This window comes from Rhamphochromis longiceps, linkage group LG1 (genome assembly GCF_057381845.1).
Source record: "Rhamphochromis longiceps isolate RC_006_pf linkage group LG1, R_longiceps_female_GT1.1, whole genome shotgun sequence".
NCBI classification, from domain to species: domain Eukaryota; kingdom Metazoa; phylum Chordata; class Actinopteri; order Cichliformes; family Cichlidae; genus Rhamphochromis; species Rhamphochromis longiceps.
This window is the reverse complement of record NC_140557.1, coordinates 28,080,270-28,086,126: the sequence shown is the minus strand read 5'-3', so window position 1 is coordinate 28,086,126 and position 5,857 is coordinate 28,080,270. Positions and strand designations below refer to the sequence as shown.

The 5,857-nt window shown below is 39.6% G+C and overlaps 1 long non-coding RNA gene across 1 annotated transcript; it reads right to left on the bottom strand.

Annotated features, from left to right (window-relative positions):
* Positions 1–2,266: 2,266 nt before the first annotated feature.
* Positions 2,267–3,529, bottom strand: LOC146678877 (uncharacterized). Its single transcript, XR_014911515.1, has 3 exons — positions 3,399–3,529; positions 2,485–2,554; positions 2,267–2,334 (listed from the first exon to the last, which is right to left on the bottom strand). It is a non-coding gene; the product is annotated as an uncharacterized LOC146678877 (long non-coding RNA).
* Between the last annotated feature and the right edge of the window lie 2,328 nt (positions 3,530–5,857).

Sequence of the window (5,857 nt, the reverse complement as noted above, 5' to 3'; positions counted from 1 at the left end):
TAGTACAAACACAATGACAACATGCGAATCAGATACCCTCAGTGCCAGAAGCATAAATATGAAAAAGGTGGGATCACCAAGAATATCCTAAAAATGGCGTTGAGGTGGGTGTTACAGTGAAAAAAACAAAAAGCAGCCAAATTTTCATCTGAAAATGTTGAATTTTAGTAAAAACAATGCTCTGTAGTTTGATACTGTCGTTACAGACAAAGCAGATGTTTAAAGCCTTTGAACGCTCATTTAAAACGCGCTCATTCTCCTTATCAGCTGGAAACATTAAAGCCGTAAAATGACTTTTTCAAACGGATAAAAACTATTGAACAGCAGCAATGATGAGCCTGTACCAGAATTTGAATGTACATGTGTTGAAGGTGCGGGTCTTGTTGAATTATTAAACATACTTTCTTTAATTTTTCGAGCCACAAAAACAACAACTTTTAATTTTCTTCTGCTTGAGTCTCGGCCTCGGGTAGCTCTACTTATCATTGCTCAATCAGTTGTCTGTTTGTGCTACTTTTTCAAGGAGCAGCGGATTATTGGTAAGGGTGACTTTATGTGTTTAGCTACTTAAGTGGAAGTACTGTGGATAGTTTTACCTTACATACATAGATCTACCAGTACAGCTTCTGAGGTAACTGTTTACAAAATGTTATAATCTATCCACAAGTTCTTTGCAATTTTACATTGATAAACATTATCCTTAACACATTTGGCCCACATAAAGTGCTATGGCCATCACACTGTCATTTAGAATTGTTTAAATAACTCGTGTCTTAAGTCCTTCCATCAAACAGAAAATAAAAAAATAAATAAAATAAAAAAAATAAAAAAGTCGCATGGTTCACTTTATATTTCTAACATTTTGTGATATAAAGTCGTTCATAACAAACTGAAAGGCTGGGAGTTTAAAATGCAAACCGATGGAAGCAGCAGTAGAAGACTATAATGTCACAGAGCACACGGTGTCTATTATTGTGTAGACAATTATAAATAAGAGCTTAATAAAGATGCTTAATTTCTTAAGAAATAAACAGGTGGAGGGATCTTTATCAAAAGTGGATGTTGCATCTGTGGCTAAACCCCTGTACCCAAAAACTTTAAAAATCTACTGTGTGTGAGGCTGTGTAAGTAAAGCTTGCCCTTCACACCCGCGTGTAACAAACCATTTGTTGGGGGTTGTGGATTTGACACCTCAGCATTGTGAAAGTGGGGAAACATGTTTCTGGCTGTGCATAAGATTTCTGCTTACAACTTAGAATCTCAGTTCTAAATGAAATTCAGATGTTTTTTAAGTATGGCTAATGTATTAATTGACTTCTAAGGCACGCACACACACACGCACACGAACAACAACACCAACACAGAGAAGAAGAAGAGGGGGTCGGCAGACTATGAATAAATCTACATACTCTGATATATGGTATGTGTTTTATAAAAACCTACTCTACACCAGCTGAGGAAGTAATTACGTAAACACAATGTTTTGCCAAGTTTCCCCTCTGGGAAAAAGTCTGTCTTCATTTATTCAGTTATTGTACTAATGTATGCACATTTCTATGCTATTAAAGGTACTGAAAAGCTTTACTTACACAATACTTTGGGTACTGAGTTGACTTACAACAAAGATTATGCTGAAATGCTGAAAAAAAAATTTATATATATATATATATATATATATATATATATATATATATATATATATATATATATATATAATAAACTATATAAATAAAAAGTACTTTTAATAAATTAAATTATTTTTTCACATGAAAACAATATTTATATTAATAAATTCTCGTTTAACAGAAATCTCTGATAATGTTTGTGGTGTCAGCTTTTTCCTTTTCAAACTGTGCGAGAGAAGAAGTATCTCATGACATTCACGCCTAATGTGTTCAGCATATTCTGCACAGTCTGCATCGTCACTGGTACCTGTTTAAGGCTGACGGGGGGTTGAACAGCAGGCTCTGGACACGGACCCCAGTGAGGAACCTGAGCCCTGATGATGGGGAGGGTGAGTGCAAACACCAGAGCCAAAGGTAGCTTCATGGTAAAGATGTGGCTTTATTACCTAAAGAGAGTATGAAAGAAAAGCAGGTAAGGTAACACAAACCAAAAGAAACATGGCCAACGCAAACAAGATTACTGCTACATCAACTCAGGCAACATTTTTCTTGGCAGAAATAATCTAATATTAACTAATTTATAGTTTAATCCTTCGCATGTATCTCCACAGATTTCTCTTACCTCTGTGTTCCAGTGGTTCAGATATGTGCTCTGTCTTTAGAGATAGAGAGACAAGGCCGTGTGACCGATGGTGACATGGAACTGAATCTGAGCCCCAAAGAGAGAATAAGAGTTATGCTTTTGCACCATATTGTGTTTTCACCATTCTTTCATAGCAAGAAGAATGATTTTCAGTCAAATGATCCCTACAATCAGTATATTTAATTTCAAAATCAGCCACCCTGGAAATCAACCTACCATCTGGATAATTGTCAGATACTTCTTCCACCACAGGTACTTTTGGATCTTAGGTCCACAGGAGGCAAGACTGTAATACAGGTACATCAGGACATGGATCATCGCATTCATATGTGCACCAAAGAATGCTGCAGTAGAAGAAACAATAAGTTTTTAATTTTGTTCTGCTTACTATAGTTAAAAAAAATCTTAAACTGAGTTGCTCTGAACTCCTGCTGTCTGTATCCAATAAAAAGACAATAGTTGAGGGGGTGGGAGATACAAACAAGTGTAGGTCCAGGGGCCCATGAATCCAGATTAAACTATCCAAGCTACATATGACGATACTATGCTTGTGGGTTTCAGTGAAATTTGTCATCTAGCTTCCTCATCAGTGTTCAGACTCAGTTTACTCTCAGTCACAATCATCTACTTGCAAATATACATATAGCTGCACCTGTGTTTACTAATTAGCAAGTGATAGCGTGTTATCATGCTAAATACATACTGTGAACATGATAAACATTGTACCCAATAGTAAACTTCAGCGATTAAATGCTATTACTCTCAACATGTTGCCTTGTTGGCATTAGCACTTAGCTCAAAGTGCTCCTCTGCCTGTGGTATACCTTTACAGAGTTGCTAGCATGGCTGTTAATATGCAGATGCATATTATAAAAAAAAAAAAAAAAAGCTCAACAAACAACAATAATGAATACATTAACCAGTAGTGAATAAAAGGTTTATAGACAAGTAGCTCCACATGTTTGGTTTAGCTTCCTGAAGCATCCACCAAGGCATTTGTGTCTCTTCCCAGCCCTCACCCAGTATAAACCACAAAACTACAGAGCCGGTGAAGGCTTTATCAACAGCAATGCTGATAAATTCATATATATATCATATAGCTGATGTCTGCTGTGTTGTAAGCTACTCACACTGTCCTCCTGCCACCCACTTGATGCCAATCCACCAGAGCGTGAACATGGAGCAATGATGGTAGACGTGCAGGAAGGTGACCTGGTTAAATTTTTTCCTCAGGATGAAAAACACAGTGTCCAGATACTCAATGCCTTTGGAGATGAAATACCTCCACAGAGCTCCTGCCACCTGACTCCCGCAGAAATAAAGAAGGGGAAGAAAAAGACTGTTAACATATGAACATATATGATCAAGAGCTACATGTGTGTGAACTCTGATTTTGGAAATCCTAACCTCGACCCGAGACTGACTCACTTGTGGTTTCTGTTTCAAACTACGTCATAGAGCAACAGGAAGGAAGGTGAAACTGAACACCATTCAACTCCGGCTTGTACTTTTTTCTGATAACAGGCCCGTGCTCTAAATGTATGGATGCCTCTCATGTTTCTAAAAGCTCTCTGAGTGACGTGTCCCTGGCAGGCTGACTGTAATTTTCTGAACCATGGGTACAGTGGAGAATTATTAACAGGTAGGGATCTGGTTCCAAGGAAACTAATTATTGTAGACACAAAAGTCTTAAGATAGTTACATAAACAGCTGAAGTCCCACTACTATATTCAGAGTTTATCTGTGTGTGTGTGTGTGTGTGTGTGTGTGTGTGTGTGTGTGTGTGTGTGTGTGTGCAGTTGGGAGAGTTGGGGTATCCAATTTCCTTTTTTTTGAATGCCTTCTTGTGAACGCTGTCTGTTTTCCACATTCTGCAACGGTAAAATACGACTTAGAGGCGGATATTTGTTTTACCTTATGGGCAACAGTTGTCTGGCTTTGTTCTTGCTGTTGACAAAACTCGCCTCATGATTGACTCTGAGAAAAAAACTCTTTCCCACAGAGGGGAATAAACTTATTCGAATATGAGCTTTTTTCCACTAAGACTTGTTTTATGGGGAGATGTACGAAATTATTTACCGGGTTACAAGCAATGATAATATCGGATGTTGACTCCTCAGCGTCATCATTTTCTATCTATTGAGAAATCCCATTGTAAAAGTAATGAAGAAAAAAACTATTCTGCCGTCTCACTCCTCCTTGACCCGCGGTGGGTGTGTGTGTGTGTGTGTGTGTGTGTGTGTGTGTGTGTGTGTGTGTGTGTGTGTGTGTGTGTGTGTGTGTGTGTGTGTGTGTGCGCGTGTGTGTGTGCCTTCTTGCGAACGCCGTCTGTTTTCCACATTCTGCAACGGTAAAATACGACTTTGAGACGGATATTTGTTTTACCAAATGGACAATTGCTGTTGACAAAACTCGCCTCATGGTTGACTCTTTCCCACAGAGGGGGGTGCTTTAATAAACTTATTCGAATATGAGCTTTTTTCCCCGCTAAGACTTGTTTTATGGGGAGATGTACAAAATTATTTACCGGGTTACAAGCAATGATAATATCGGATGTTGACTCCTCAGCGTCATCATTTTCTATCTATTGAGAAAACTTATTGTTAAAGTATTGAAGAAAAAAAACTCCTCCTTGGCCCGCGGTGTGTGTGTGTGTGTGTGTGTGTGTGTGTGTGTGTGTGTGTGTGTGTGTGTGTGTGTGTGTGTGTGTGTGTGTGTGTGTGAGTGAAACAAGATCGCCTGTCGCTGGTTTGTTTTTCAGTCTCTCAAAAGGAAAAGTAGTATTCACTAAGGGATAGTTATTCGTTTTTTACACATAGGCAGCCTGTAGGTTACAAGCGGATAGAAAGTTCTTCTTTTCATCACAAGCTATGGTGTATCTTAAAGGTTTTTTTACAGCGTCTGTATTATAGGAAAATAAAATACTATTGAAATCTCTACAGGAAGTCACTCTTTATTTCCATTACAAACGCCGGTGCAGCTTAAGAAAGTAAAATTACATCCGCTCTGTCTCTCTATACATCACAGAATCATCTGCTGCATCACCGCTGTGCTTAGGGAACATGACGCAACAGGTCTGAAAATGACTAGACACTTCCGGAGTATTTCCGGTAGGGTCATAAGGTCCGGATCGAGGCCTTCCATAGTAAATATGCTGTATTTGAATATGTCATATTCAAAGCCTTCTTCTTTGGGAGAGCAGATCTCATCGGACACAGGAACGCTGCGGGGCTGCAGAAGGAAATCCATCTTGCGTCTGGGCCTTAGAAATTGTGACGGACTCCACCTCTCTGCTTTTTTATTCCCCTCCAACAGATGGCGCGCTTCCGGAGGTTTCCCCCTCCCTCTAAAAACTTTTTTTCCCAACAACAGATGACGCGCTTCCGGAGGTTTCCCCCCTCCCTCTAAAAACTTTTTTTTCCCAACAACAGATGACGCGCTTCCGGGGTTCACCCCCCCCCCCCTTCTCAGGATGCAATTCGACACGGTTAGCAACAGATGGCGCGCTTCCGGGGTTCACCCCCCCTTCTCAGGATGCGATTCGTCACGCGGGGGGTTTCCCACCCCCCTTCTCCGGATGCGATTCGTC